The sequence below is a fragment of the Lates calcarifer genome, linkage group LG20, assembly GCF_001640805.2.
Source record: "Lates calcarifer isolate ASB-BC8 linkage group LG20, TLL_Latcal_v3, whole genome shotgun sequence".
NCBI classification, from domain to species: Eukaryota; Metazoa; Chordata; class Actinopteri; family Centropomidae; genus Lates; species Lates calcarifer.
In genome coordinates, this window is record NC_066852.1 from 1 (window position 1) to 15,936 (window position 15,936).

The 15,936-nt window shown below is 46.5% G+C and overlaps 1 pseudogene; it reads right to left on the reverse strand.

Moving 5' to 3' along the window:
• Nucleotides 1-1,765: 1,765 nt before the first annotated feature.
• LOC108896033 (adenomatous polyposis coli protein 2-like) lies at nucleotides 1,766-15,850 on the reverse strand (annotated as a pseudogene).
• Nucleotides 15,851-15,936: the final 86 nt, after the last annotated feature.

The following is a 15,936-nucleotide window of genomic DNA, read 5'->3' on the forward strand; positions in this document are numbered from 1 at the left end:
CTACGCTGACAGTTTATAGCATTATAGGTCTTTGCGGCACAATAATACAGATTGCTAGTAATGCTCTCGCCGGCTTTAGAAAGTATTTTACCACTGAACAAACAACATCATCGTCATCCAGTGTCCACAATGTTAACAGCTGTGTGTGATACAGTCAGTGAGTATATTAGCATGCTGTCAGGGAGCAACACAGAGATTCTTTTGCCCACCGGGAAGCTTTGAAGATTTTGTATATCTGCATGTTATTTACAATACTGGTTAAGACAGAGAGTACAGGAGAGAAAGTGACCAGAATCAGCTGATAGTTTGGGAAATGACAGAATTTGCTATAATATTTTCTGCAGCAGTGAATGAAACAGAGTCCAGAAGGTGTCAGGGTGAAAACTTGTGATAAATCATCCCCTTATATTTATAATCTGACTGATAAGTATAGATATCATTGCATTCCTGCAAGTAGGAGTAGGCGATATTACAATACAGTGTTGTGTCCAATAAGATTTATGCTTGTTTAGGCTATTGCAACTGCAATTTTGCTAATTACTTGTGTAAAACCGCTTTGTAAATGATTTTTACATCAAATGAAATGAAACGTTGTTAGATATTTAATCTGCTGGATCAGCAAAAACAACCATTACTGTCTGATTATTTTATCCACTAAAATATCCTCAATTGATTTGGCAGAAATATATAACAATAATCACATAAAATTACATATAAAGTCATGGAACTCTCCATATCGCCTACTCCTACCCATGAATTAGAAGCTTGTACATAAGCAGTTTCCACAAATTATAAGCTGTGTCCTTGTATATAAGAAATCATCCTCTTAATCATTTAATTATCCCTTTTCCTTTTCACTTTTGCATCTATCTGTAGCTTCAGTGTCTCAAACCCAGAGTACATCCACTTACTTCAGTCCAAGATGAAAGTTAAACAGTTTAAAACCTTGATGCTTTACAGCAGAAGTGTTAAGGTGACAAGGACAAATGGAATAACAGTTCCTCAATTTGAAGGAATGTTTTACCAAAAATGTACCCCTCCTCCCCGCTGGGCTCTGTATGTAACAGGAAAGGCTAACAGTGTATCATATGCGGTTGAGTGGTGAGGCAAAGGCTCAAAGCGTTGATGTACTGTATGTAAAAAATAATTTACATGTCAGAGTATTTGTGTCCTTTGTGAAAGTCTGTCAACAGTCCGCCACGGTTTGTACCTTTTTTAGGTAAAAGTCCAGCTGAGTTATCATTCAAAAGTTTGCATAATATTGTTCTTTTTATCGATTCTGTCCAGGAGACCGATGGTGATTTATGTGCTGAAATCAAGTTCATTGTCTTTTGCTTTATGTTGTCACTACATTTCTACCAGGCAATGATTATTCTACAAATACAAAAAAAGTACAAAAAGATGCACTTCCTTTTCATGTGATTTTTCTCTGAAGCGCATCTCTACAAGTTATTGGAGGCCTGTTCATGTCAGACCTGTCCTCAATGCATACATCCAACCCTGTATGAATGGGAGATGGAAGCTGTGATCAACTGTTCAGAGAGAGAAAAAACTTGAACTCAGACAATGGGGAAAGTAAAGGGTCAGTATCCGAGGTATAGGGACCAGCACACTCCTCGTTTGTCCACCTGAGCGCTGAGTTTCATTCAGGAACACAGCAGAGTCGTCCAGTAATCCACTTAACGTCCTATGACTCACTTTTTTCCCCTGATTTCTCATTGATTGTGGTGCTTGGCTCTGTGTGTGTCTTGCAGGCAGCAGGCCATGGGCTGGGGATGTAGTTGAATGGGGTGACTCGGACGGCCTTGCTGGGGGATCCTTGGCGGAAATGGACAACTCCGCCCACATAGCTGTCTGTTGTTCCTGTGGAGACGGTGCTGTGGCTCCTCAGGGAAGCATCTGAATCACCATCCTGGAGGTTACTCCCGGAGTGGCACTGATCTTTCGGAGGAGTGCAAGTCGTGCCACTTCCTCTGAGATCACTGGAGCTGTTTCGACTGTTGGAGAGGTGCTCGAGTTGATCTTGTTATTCGCAAAATCTTCTGTCTGGACTGTTGCGTCACTTGTCTTGCGAGATGCAAGTAGAATGGTTGGCAGTTTTCCTGGAAGAGCTGGTGGCTTTGGCTTTTCCCCGTCAGGAGAAGGCACCAGAGGTAATGCATTGGCTGCAGAGTGCTTTTCAAGATTTGAGGTACATCTTCATCCCTGATCCTCCTCCAGGTGACTCTGTCATTCAGCCGAGATGCAGATCTCTGCCCTTTCTTCTTTGTATCATCCTCGCTCTTTGCTCTTCCACTCGAATCAGATGAAGAGGAGCGGAGGAAGAACGGCTGGTCACTCGGCTTAGTATGTTTATGCTTTGGTGATGAGGCGTGACGCTTAAAGTTATCTTTGTCTTTGTTGCTGCCTGGCCCCGGGGCGCTCTGCTAGGCCCGTTTCGTTGAGCCACCCTGCAGGGGCTTTCAGAACTGGTTCTCCTGGCTGGCGTCTTGCAGATAGATCCCTTTCACTGGAGGTCGCTCGAGAGAGGGCTGTATTCTGCTTCTGAGGGCCACGGTCTGGCCTTGAACTTGCTGTGCTTGTCCTGGACTTTTTACTTGAACCCTTCTTGGGGCTTGCACAGCTGCCTTAAGTTCCTGACAGCGTGACGAGCAAAGGAAGACAGCTGAAGCTCCAGGAACTGATCTGCGAGGAGATCCATTTTGAGTTCCAGATAAGTTGCGTGCAGATCCATCACGTCTCAGCACAGTCTTTGATTCCTTAATGAAAGTCAGCTGTCTCAAGAATCCACTGCGATCAGACTCACCACCACTTGAGTGGACAGAAGTCATCCTGACCAGGTCAAATCGATTGCGGGTAACCCTTTTCCCATTGACCTGATTGGCTTGTCTGCTGGTTGTTTGGTTAGTTACCAGCGGTGACAGAGGTCTGGGTTGCCTGCCTGAATTTTGCATAAAAGGGATTCGGACAGGTGACTTCTGAGTTTTAGGTGGCGGGGATTTTTTCATTTTGATTCACAACAGGAGAACGTCCCTTTCTTTCAGGGGACTGCTAGCTGGTGGGCTACTGGCTGGTGTTGCATTCTTCTTCTGGATGGATTTATTTGTCTGAGTGTGATGTGATCTTCTTCTGCCACTGTTTGGATGGTGTAGAGCTTTGCGATGATCCAGAGGATGAACTTTTTGGTATCCTTGGAGGGGAGTAGAGCTCCTCTTTGGCAAAGACAGTTCTATATCCTGGGGGTGGCCTAATCGGTGAAGGCTCTTTGATCTGTGCTGAGCAAGATTTGGATTCTTTGGAGCATCTGCCTTGGTTGGTACTTTTCTGGGAGGAGGTCTTTGTGATGGAGCTGTCTCTTTTTTCGGTGTATAGATCACTGTCCTTCCTCTGAAAACCACTGGTAAGTTTGGAACTGGCTTGCGCTGTGCAAAGTCTAAAGGTTTATTTGCCTTTTTATCTTTAGCAAACTTCCTTTCTTTGGGTGTAAAGCTGGACGTTGACATGAATGACAGGACGGATTCAGTCTCCTCAGAGGATGGTTCCTGAGACTTTGATGCCTGCAGCCAGTGACAACACAATTAGCACCTTCCTGTATGGCTCTCCATTCAACACTATTGAGGTCTGAATCTTTATCCCATGCTGTATCATCACTATCCATTTCCTCTTCGATATTCCAACCATCAGAGGCTTTCTGTTTTTGTTTTTGGATATTTTCTGCTTTCTTCTTTCTGGCAGCAAGCTTCCTTCTCTGCTTGGGCATGGCAGATGTTATGCATTTCTGTAGGAGGTCATCCTCTGAATCCATGCTGACAGAGCTCGGTGAGCTTTGCTCTTCATATTGGCAGTGGATGGTCATAGGCTTTGCTTGTTGCACCATATTCAGTGTTTTGTTGTGTCTGTTTTTATACCCATATTTGTTGGGCTTTTGATTTCTGATCCTCAAACTCGGCATCGCTCAGTGAACTAAGAGAGGAGCTGAGTGAGTAACATGCCAGGGATTCATCCTTTATCAGATTCTGTTTTATCCTGTGAAACCCTCTGGGCTTTGCTTGGGAATTATCAACCCTGCCAATATTTGTCATGCTCCGGAAAGAGTATTTCTACTTGCCTCCCTGATCTGTTTTCTACTCATTCGCTTCATTGCTTCATCTTTTTCATTATCATCATCATAGAAGCCATTGCTGTCCTCTGAAGAATGTGTCATTTGTCGGAAGATTGTGTTTCCTTTTTTGTGATCCCACATTAAGGTTACTGTCTGTGTTTTGCTTAATGACAGGCAGTTCCAGTTTCCTGAGGGGGCCTTGACCCTGCCTCTTCTTTTGCTGATTAGGAGACTGATCACGATTTCTTTGGCTCGCCACTCTGTCAGCTACCTCTTTGCTCTGCATCAGCACCCTCTGAGTGGGAATGACATGTTTGGTTGTTCGGTTCATTTGTATCTCAGGTGGGTAGTTCATCCTGTTGGGTTTGTGGAAGTGTGAGAATATCCTCAAGTCTTCAATCCTCTTTGCCTCATCATCAAGCAGTTCTTGTTTGTTCATACCTTTAGCTGTGCAGTCTTTAGCCCCCTCTCTTTCACTGGATACTGAAGTGTTTCGTCACTTAGCGATGTTGTGCTTGAGAAGTTAACAGGGGTACCTTCTGCAGAATCAGTGAATGATGAATCGTCAAATTTGAAGTCCTTCTGTGGGATGACAATTCTCCTCCCAGGACACATTTGGGTTTTGCCATTCGGGAGCATCATGTACACAGGAAGATGTATCGGTTTTCGGATCTGGGAATTGAGGATATGAGAGGGGATTGTGGTCATCAGGGAAGGTCTAACTTTTCTGAACTTTGAGGGCATGGCTGAGTTGATGCATTCCTTTAAAATTTCTATGTCATCGTCTGAGTTTCCCTCACTGTATCTCTCCCCATGGTCAAGTCCTTGTTCATCCTCATCAGGGAAAGGAAGATTTTTGTCATTTTGCTGGAGCAGGGGGTCAATTTCAGCTCCACATCTTTCTGTATGTAATGTTCGTGAAGAGGCAGAGCACTTAAGCTTGAAGCACAAGAGAAGTTTTCAGTGGGCTTTTCCACAGTGAAGTAGATCATTGTGTCTAGGTCAGGAGGAAGGTTAAACCTCTCCTTGGAATCTGCGATCTCCATAAACTTTCGCAGGCTGCTTTCCCACTGGCCTGCTATTCCTGTGGACTGCGTTTCTGGTCCATTCGAATCAACACAACATGGAGTTTTACTCCGGCTTGGAGGCATGGTTTGCCCTGGGCTATCAGGAAGATCACTGGGGCTTATCGTCCCATCAATCATCTCACTGCAAGGATCACTTTGAATTGAGCTGGCAATAGAGGGAGACTCAAAGCTGCCCAGAGAACTGACTGAACTACAGCGACTCATTACAAGGGGTGTTTCGTGGATGTAATTCTCAGATGAACTGGATGGAGATCTGTCTTCAAGTATGGCTGGTGAAGCACCTCTAAGGAACACCTTTTCTCTTTTGGCAGGACAGGGGATCTCAATGGGATTGTCTCTTTGCTTGGGAAGGTTTTTGAGTCTGTCATCAGCAGCTGGCTATCACTCAGATCCTCCAAGGTTTCATCCTCTTCAGCTCTCTTCACTACCTCTCCATCCTCCACTTCAATTATTTCTAATGATGAGTCACTCTCCAGCTCATTTTCACTTTGCCCATCCAGTGCTCCATCGCCAGAGGAAAGGGAAGACAGTGAACTGCAGCGGGAGAAGCAGATTGGGGTGTTCTCCACAGAGTATTTCTGGACTGTCTCCATCGTCCCAATGGTTGGGCTTCGGGTGGATGTCATGGGTGAAAATTTTGTAATGCTCCCTCCTGTCATCACAGTAGGTACCCATGCTTGCCTCCTCATTGCCTGGGCAGCCTGGACATTGATTGCTGTCTTGCTACACCAAATTTGGCCACACTTTGAATGAGCGGGACCTGTTGATAAGATGGAGACAGTTTAATTGAAGTCATGCTGACATCAGAGGAGACTTTAGTGGATGCACTGACAGGTGTTTGCACAGGTTGATCCTGGTTCTTTTCTGCATCTGTGTTGCTAAGCTCTAGAGCTTTCACATCTTTGTTGTCCACAGAATCCCTCTCTGGAATATCTTGCTGGTTAGTCTCATTCAGGACAGAAGGTCCTACATTTAAGTAGTCTTGATGAGCTAACTTGAGGTCAAGCTGGTTTGGTCGTTGTTGTTGTATCATTAGAGCTCTTGGAGCAGGTCGCATCTGATCTTTGCTGCCACAGTAGCCGTCACTAGTGCTGCCACTGTTTAGGCTATCTGTTGATACACTTGTGTGGGCAGTTTTGAGGCGAGAGGGCATGGGCTCTACTGAGACGTTCTCTGTGGGCCAGGCTGCTTGTATCAGAGAGACGGCAGGGGGAGCATGATTTTGCTCGGGCTTCATTGAGTTCATCTAGTCCATAAGGCCAGTCTGCCAGGTGATCCTCAGAGCTGAGGCTCAAACTGTCCTCCGAGGATGTGTGCATGGTGATGTCCTCGACTAATCTGTCGATCTTGGCAACCGTGTTGGTGATCTTTTTGGCTAGCTTCTCTGCAGCAGCAGATACCACATCGTCAGGAGGTGCATGTCTCTTCTCTGCCATCTGATGTGGTTCTACGTCTCTCTCCGGTTCACTTTCCCTCTTACGGGGCTGGTTCTGCAGGAAGTTAGAATTGGTAAGGAACATAGACAGCATAGAGAAGCTGCCAGTGTCCAGGCTACTGGAGATGTTGGGGGCCTCATCATCATCAAAACAACCAGAATCAGATGCATAATCCTTCGCCAGACTCTCAATGTGCCGTAGTGGCTTGTTGAGGGTTAGATGCTTGGGGCTCTGTTTCTCAAGAGTATCAAAGGTCTCTGCTAGGTGTTTGGCATCCAGCTCTGCCTCCAGTGCCTTTTGTTTCCTCATGTAGAGGGAAGGCATGCAGGAGCCAGGGGATACAACCGCAGCATCCTTATATTTCAGGGGTCGGTTGGTGAGGAGGTTTCTTAGAGCTGCAGCGCTGCCCATGGCTATCATCTTGTGCTTGGAATGGATAAGGTTGCGCAGCATGCTAACGGCTCCGAGGTCCCACAGCAGCTCCTGGTCTTTTGGACTCCGGGCTGAAAGGTTCCAGAGAGTCCCGCAGGCGTTGCTCACTATGGTCAGGCTGTGGGAGCGCAGGTGCTGCAGCAGAGTCTGGAGGCAGTTATGGTCCCTGAGGATTTGCCTGTGAAGAAAGAAAGAGAGATATTTTTTTTTACATCCAGCTTGCTGTAGTTATTGTTAGATAAAGACTGTGTCAGTGTTTTTACATGTTTTAGCTGATTTTTTAACAAATATAGATACTTTACATTACGGCTGGCCATTTTCCAAAATATAGTTTTTCCCATCTTTTAATGTGTTTTTCCCATTTCCATTCATTTCAGTATGGTATATAACTCACTATCTAACATCACTTTGTATCTGCTTTTATTGTTGTCAACTGTAAACTGTAAAGGTGTGGGCCGATTGGAAAAATCTAGACTATTATTAAACAACAATAATTACTTTGACAAGTTTTCACAGATCATCCATCGCAATTAAATTAAGTTGATTTTAATACCACACACAGATGAATGGAAAGATTTGATTCTGTCCCACTAGTTTCCATGATCAAAAGGACGACATTTCTTTAGCAGTGTGACAGCAGGTATTTGAGGCTCAGAAACCGACCTGTAGTCTTCTCGTGTGGCGACCAGACTCGACACATTTCGGAGTATCCCTCCTCCGCTCTCGATGATGGCGAGTGAGTTGGTCTGACACCGGTACGTCAGAGTGCTGACCAAGAAGCCCAGAGCGCCGTCCACTGAGCAGATCGCCACCTTGTTGTCGATGCTGTGAGCCGACAGGTTCCACAGAGCGCTCAAGACTCTTCAAGGTCGACTCCTGCAGAACCAGCACAACAAACAAAGGTTTTATCAGGGTTACTCAGGCTGATTTATGTAATGCTTAGTAGTGGTTTAACATTTTGGGGAAATTCTTTAATTGTCTTTTTGTCTGAGAGTGAGATGTTCAGATGATAATTAATGTCTGTGTTTGGTCCAGAGCTGGAGTCAGAATGTGGTTAGCTTAGCTCAGTATAAAGCCTAGAAATAATAAGCCTGGCACAACAGCTGGGTACAGATCATCTTCACAAAATAAATCTCCTAAAAATAAACCAGTTTTTCCTCTGATCAGCACATTGACTCTGCGTGGGTTGGTTTTTTTAGTTACCTTGGTGGCCTGCAGGGCGCAGGTCATCAGTGCAGACACACAGCCGATGTCTCTGAGGACTCTCTTGCTGCTGATGTCAGCCCTCCAGGACAGATTCCTCAGGATGCTGGAGACCACCTGGTGAAGCTCCTCACTGTCGGAGGCCAGCTGGGCCACCAGAGCCTGGAGGCAGCTCTTCTTTGAGCACAGAGTTGCCTGAAGGAGGATGAACAGAACACAGGTTTCTAAACATATCTGAACGCCAGGGTGTGTTTGTCAGAGCTGGTGTCTGTTACAAGCTCAAGATCTGAATTTACACAAAGAGACAAATCAGTGCAGCTAAAAACAAACCTCACATCTGCAAGATCACAACCAGATCTCTACAATCTGGAAAATCCTTCATTAATCAGCTGTTTGCTTCACCTACAGTCTGCAGTCTGGTCCAGAAACCAAACCAGTAGTTTCTGCTTTAGGTTATTTCTCATTAAAACCAACTACCTAAGACCGTTTTATCCTGTTTCTGTCAAACATTACTGCTCCCACAGCTCCTGAGCTCCTGTCTGTTCGTACCTTGTTGACGACGTCTCCAAACGTCAGGTTAGTCAGAGCCATCCCTGCATACCGTCGCAGCGCCATGTTGATGGGATCGTTCTGCATCCCGTACATGTCCTGGTCCAGGTGGATCAGATCAGCCACCACCTGCAGACCACCTGGAGGACGACAGGAAAGTCTCAGCAACACGGCCTGGATATTTCACCAATGTGAGGACGAGGTCGGCGTTTCACAAACCTAATTCATTCATGGCTCGTCTGTACTCCTCTTCAAAGGAAAGCTTCATGATGGCGCACATGGCCTGACAGATCTGAGGGTCCACAGGTTCAGGAATATCTGCAGACAGGAAAAACACAAGTCAGGAGACTTTTTATATCTGGTTTAGATCGTCTGTAACCAGCCTGTCAGGTCTGTGTGGACAGGACATTTATAAATCCACTGAATCTGATCTTTACTGCAAAGATTCAACAACAGTTTCAAGTTTTAAGACTGATGTTCATCAGAACCACAGATTTCACTAAGATACAAGAACAACAGGAGGTTCTCAAACAGAGTCAGATCTGATGCGTCCTGACTTATCTGTAAATCTGCTTCTCTAACTTTACACCTTTGTAAACTTCTGAAGTAGAGGGCCGATCAGATAATAGATAATTCTACACTTGGGAAAAACTGAATCCACTCATCGGCACAGTCACTCATCTTATGGTTTAAGTTCCATTAACTACTAGAGACAATATAAATGATCTTGGCCGTGTTTCTATCAGGTGAAAACATCTTCATTCATTCGGTCATTTCGATCACACTATCGTCTCCTGGATCTCCTGAATCACAACACCTCAAAAAAAACAAACAAGGCTCAAACTAACTTGATAAGAGTAAAAAACTAGAAAAACACAGGTGTTGACACGGCCATCCACCACCTGCTATCTCTTATTTAGTTCTATGGTGATTGTATTGTCTTTGCTTGTTGCCTTGTTGTTTTATCATGTGGTGTGTTCAGTGTTATTTTAGAGAACCACAACATCAATAAAACCTAAACCTAAACCTGACTCACCGGTGGTCCTGGTTCCCCGGGTGAAGGAGTCCCAGCGTGGCTCTCGATCCAGTCCCAGCCACTGTCACAGTAGGTCCGGATCTGCTCCAGCATGTGCAGGACCCTCATCTCCCGGCGGGCCTGGCCCTCGTCCTGCTGGGAGTAGATGATGTTGTGGAGGGCGGCGCTGGCTCTGGATTTGGCCTCTCGGCTGCAGCCTGCCGCCGTCGCCCCCCACCCGCTGCCACCGTCTCTCCTGGACCGCCTCCGCCGCCTGGAGCTTCGTGCAGGATCTGGACCAGCAGGGGGACGCAGCCAGACTTTCTCATGGCGATGCAGCTGTCCTGAGAGCTGGACAGGGCCAGCAGAGTCCGGGACATCTCCTCCTTATCTCTGTTAGCGAGCATGGAGAGCAGCCAGAACACCATCTCCACCTGAGGAGAGGAGAGGAGAGGAGGGAGGAGAGGAGAGGAGAGGAGAGAGGAGAGGAGAAGAGAGGAGAGGAGAGAGGAGACAAGAGAGGAGAGAGGAGAGAGGAGAGAGGAGAGGAGACAGGAGAGGAGAGAGGAGAGAGGAGAGAGGAGAGAGGAGAGGAGAGAGAGGAGAGGAGACAGAGGAGAGGAGAGGAGACAGGAGAGGAGAGAGGAGAGAGGAGAGAGGAGAGGGAGAGGTTTTGGTTTTCAAAGTCCCTTTATTAAACCACTTCGCTAAACAACACCATGAACAAACAAAAAAAAACACGACATTTTTCAACGTGAACAAAGGATCTCAAAACAACTCAAAACAATCAACCATCTTCTCATAGCTTCATACTCAGCTCCCCATCTTCTTCCACAGAGCACAACACCCCCCCCACAGCCCACACCCGTATGAAGTCCTGTAACTTGTCCATTGTTTTATAAAAAACATATTCCACCCTGAGTCGAGACTTTAACAGTCCCTCAAAGACTGGCACCAGGTCCAAGCACCCAGAACTCTGGGTCTTGTTCCTGCGTGTCAGCCAGATAGCCAGCTTTGCCGACCCAGATAAAAAGTTCAACAAAGTACAAACAGATTTCTCCTTTGCACAATATTTAGGACCAAAAATAAATAAATCAAAGGAAAAGCACACCCCGAATCCCTGAAACAACCTTTTTAACAGTTCAAACAGTGATTCTAGTCTATGACACTGAACAAACAAATGTTCAAGGGTTTCAGTCTGTGAACAGAACACACACTCCTCTCCCACCCCAGGATCTATGTGCGCTCTGTATCTGTTCGTAGCTATTGCACCGTGTACAACCCTCCACTGGAGGTCTGCTGTCCGCTTCTCAACGGGCGGCTTGTACAGGGACCGCCAGCTGCCCTTCGGGGAAGCGTCTGGGCCAAAGAACTCAGTCCACCCCGACTCCCTAACTTCAGAGAGGGACCGGAGATGGAGGACTTTAACACAGATCAGGTACAGATCCTTCTTCCCTACATCCTTGAACTTGTCCAGGTGTGGTGTTGTGAGAGACAGCAGCCGTCCCCCCTCTCCCTCCACTCCCCCACTGCAGGGGAAACAGACAGAGCGGGGAAACTGTACTCACTGCCTTCGTTCCATTGTTCGCACAGGGTTCGGTCTCTTACAAAGGGTCTTAGATGGGGTGGAAAAGCCTCACAGACTTCTGCCACCACCCTGTTAAACAAACGAATGGAAGTAATTTTACTCCTCTCTCTCCGGACGTTAACCGGCACAGCAGTCAGCTTCATCAAATGTCCAACTTTGGTGCAACCAGCACCTCTGAGGCTGGTCCGCAGGCTGGCAGATTGCAGGGCTAGAGTCTTCAAGAAACCATTACAAAACAATGGCTCTTCAAAAACCCACATACCCGGAGTCTGATTGCCTGCACGCTGGAACTTGAACCCCTGCCAGGCCTGCAGTACGGAACTATAGAATGATGTAAGTCCAGACAGATCAAGATCTGCACTCTCTACCAGGAACAGTTGTTTATCGTAGTCCAAACGCCCAGCTCTTCTCAAGAGCAGCCGAGCTGTGTCTAGCCAGCTTGGACCACTGTTGTAAAGGATCCGCTGCGCTGTCTGTAGTCTAAAAGCAGCAACTTTGGACTGGATGTCTACAAGTCCTTGCCCACCCTCAGCTACAGGTAAGCACAAGGCTGCTGCCCGGATCCAGTGCTTACCAGACCAGAAAAAGTCCAGAATTGTCCTTTGAATGTCCTCTATGAAGCCCCTCGGCGGTGTCAGAGGGATAAGTTTGTGCCAGAGAGTCGAGGCAACCAAGTTATTAACAACCAGAACTCTTCCCCTATAAGACAGCTGGGGCAGCAACCATTTCCATCTAGACAACCGAGCGCACACTTCCTCCCTCATTCCCTCCCAGTTCCTTAACTTGTACCCCTCAGTGCCCAAAAAAACTCCCAACACCTTCAGCCCCTCCCTCTCCCATTTGAGACCTCCAGGCAGAAAAGGTACTGCCCGATCCCTCCATTGCCCTAACAAGAGTGCCTCACTTTTTGCCCAGTTCACCCGTGCAGATGTTGCCTTCTCATAAAGAGACAAGGCGCCTTGCAGACACTGAACATCCTCCTGGTTGGACACAAAAATATTTATATCGTCTGCGTAAGCAGACAATATTAAGGAACGTTCAAACCCGCAGGACCCAGGCAAAGAGAAACCGCTGAGCCGATCCCTCAACCTGCACAGCAGAGGTTCAATTGCTAGACTATATAACTGGCCAGAGATGGGACAACCTTGCCTTATGCCCCGCTGTACAGAGATTGGTCGGCTCAACCCTGCCCCTATTTTCACCAAGCACTGTGCATTACAATAAAGTAAACCCAACCAAGACACAAACCCATCACCAAAGCCAAAAGCCCTTAACGTGGAGAACAAGTATGAGTGATTCACCCTATCAAACGCTTTTTCCTGGTCTAGAGAAACAATACCAATATTTACATTGTGACATTTGCACACATCAATGACATCTCTAATTAGAAAAATGTTATCCATGATATTCCGGTCCAAAACACAGTAGTTCTGATCCATATGGATAACATTGCCTAGTACTTCTTTAAGTCTATTGGATAGAGCTCTAGACAGTACTTTATAGTCAGAACAGAGCAAGGCAACTGGTCTCCAGTTCTTTAAAAGTGCCAAATCCCCCTTCTTGGGCAGCAGGGAGAGTACTGCCCTCTGACAGGACACCGGAAGACAACCAGTTTTATAGCACTCCATAAAAACTCCATGCAAGTCACGACCCATGATGTTCCAGAAGGTTTTAAAGAAGTCTATAGGCAGGCCATCTATCCCTGGTGCTCGTCCAGATGCCAACTGGTTGACGGCAGATGTTAGCTCCTCCAGAGTCAATTCTTTGTCCAGATCGGCTTTCTCCTCTGCACTGAGCTGAGGAAGATCCTTTAGAAGCTCCTCACGACACTCCCGATCACAGGGTTCTGATCTGAACAGGCCTGCATAGAAGTCCATGGCATGCTTCCTCATCACAGCTGGGTCAGTAGTAATGCTTCCCCCTGGTAGCTTTAAGCATGTCATTAGCTTTTTCTCTGCCACCGATCTCTCAAGGTTGAAAAAAAAAGAGCTTGGGGCATCCATGTCCTTGAGCTGAAGGAACCGGGATCGAACAAGGGCTCCCTTAACCCTCTCTTGCAAGAGTGAGCTCAGCTCCGACCTTTTCTTCTCCAGCAGAGGGCCACTCATGTCATTTACACTCCTATTCAAGCCTTCTTCGATGCTCTTGATATCAGACTCCAGGTCATTAATTACAGTTTTTATCCTAGCAGAGGAATAGGAGGTGTACTGCTGACAAAAAACACGTATCTGTGCTTTTCCAACCTCCCACCACAACTTAAGGGAACAAAACTTTACTTTTTGAGTTCTCCAGTGATTCCAAAACCGTTCAAAATCCTGACAAAAGACTTTGTCAAGCAGCAATTTATTATTAAAGTGCCAACAGGACTTAGCCCGTGCACCTGATGAAAATGCTATTTCCACTGTCACTAAGTGGTGATCAGTAAAACCAACTGGATTTATATTGCAAGAAATCAATCTAGGGCTGAGAGTTTCTGAAATGTAAATTCTGTCTAATCTGGCTGCACAAACCTGGTTGTTGCAGACCCTCACCCATGTGTACTGTCGGGAACGTGGATGTTTTATTCTAAAAGAGTCAAGCAAGTCCAGATGTAGCATGGCATTGCTCAGGGTCTGAGATGACTGTGGGTGGGGTTCTTCGCCAATCCTGTCAGCAGTGAAATCTAAAGTGCAGTTGAAATCACCACCAATAATAATATACTCTTCCTGATGCATTATCAACTCATTTTTTAGCTGGGTGTAAAATCTTACTCTCTCTCTTCCACTGTTTGGGGCATAGATGTTGACGAAACAATAAACTGAGTCCTCTATGGATGCTCTAACAACGAGCAAACGGCCTTTAACTACTTCTGTGCAAGATAAAATAGATATAGTGACAGCTTCTCTAAAAAGAACAGCTACTCCTGCACTGAAATTTGTTCCATGGCTAAGCCTATGGGAACCCTTCCACCACAGACCCCAGTCTGTCTCATCTTGTATGACTGTATGTGTCTCCTGTAAGAACAACACATCAATCTTTTTTTGATCTGAGATCTCAGATATTAAAGCCCTTTTCTGTCTATCCCTCCCACCATTTATGTTAAGAGACCCTACTTTAAGGCTCCTCATAGATAGGCCAGAGAAGGAACACAGACAGATAGAAACAGTTAAAAAACAGAGGAGAGAGAGAAACACCCAGTGATGCATCATCATTTCATTTTTTGACTCTTCTGGTTTTACCGCTGATTTTTCTCAGAGTGGTGATATGTTTTTTAAGACGGAAACGCTTTTTTTCATCCAGCAGGTCAAAACCCACTTGTCTTTTATGTACATTCACCGATCTAATGAATTTGTCAGTATCCCTAAAGTAATCCTCCACTTTGACAGATTTTTTGAAAGTTTCATCCAAAAACAGATTTATCTCCTCCAAAGAGTACAGGTCAGTGCTCATGCAGGGTGCCTCAGAGATGGACACATTGTCTGACTCATATTCATCATCCATGTCCTCCCGTGCACATGAGGCCTGGCTGTTACACAGCAAGTTCTCATCACTGAAGGCCATTTCCTGATTAAGATGACTCTTTGGGACAATTCCTTTGTTCTCAACCAGCCCTGTTACCGTGTTATTGTCAGCCGCCTGAGAGGAGCTCGAACCAACCACATCTACAGACTCCTGACCTGCAGTCACGCTCATCGTAGCACTGTTATCTCCGAGAGCAGTGGAGCTCTCCTGTTCCCTGACAACCAACTCATTGTTCATATTAGTCTCCGGAGCCGAAGCTCCCGCGGGGGCATCGGCCTCCGGCGCGCCGGTCGCAGACCCGCCAGCCGCGGAAGCGACCACACCCGCTGCTCCGGCACGAGCGGAGCCGCTCGCATTCTCCCCCTGCTGCTTGTGTGGACACGCAAACCGTTTATGCCCCACATCACCACATTCAAAACACTTCATCTGTCCTGAACTCGCATACACCATGTAAGAAGCGTCGCCTTGTTTAACACGGAAAGACACCTCCAAAGTCTGTGTCGGCGAGTCCAGGAACATGAACACCTGTCTCCTCAGAGACTGGACATGCTTCAGTTTGGGGTCTTTACACCCCAAACTCACAGTTTTAAACCCGCTGGCAAACTTTCCAAACCGGCGAAGCTCCTTCTCTATTAGCTCGTTTGGAATGAACGGCGGAACACCGGATACGGTGATCCGCGTTGAGGGAGCTGTCAGCGGGGAGACCTGCACAAACAGGTCCCCGATGAACACGCCGCTCTCAATCAACTGAAAAACGTGAGGTTCACTTTTCAGGAACACGACAACCGCCTTGTTCATGCGAGAGGCAAACAAGATGTTGTCATGTCCTACCTGCTCACCTGCTGCCAGCAGAACCTCCTCCACGGAGACTGAACTGTCTGGAGGAACTATCCGAGCACCATGCCGGATAGTTGGAGGAGGCGTCGCAGACGCCATACCTCCTGACAGCAGCTAATGTTACAGACGAATAAAGAAAACTGTCTTACCTGATAATGCAACAGAAAACAGTGGAAACAACAGTT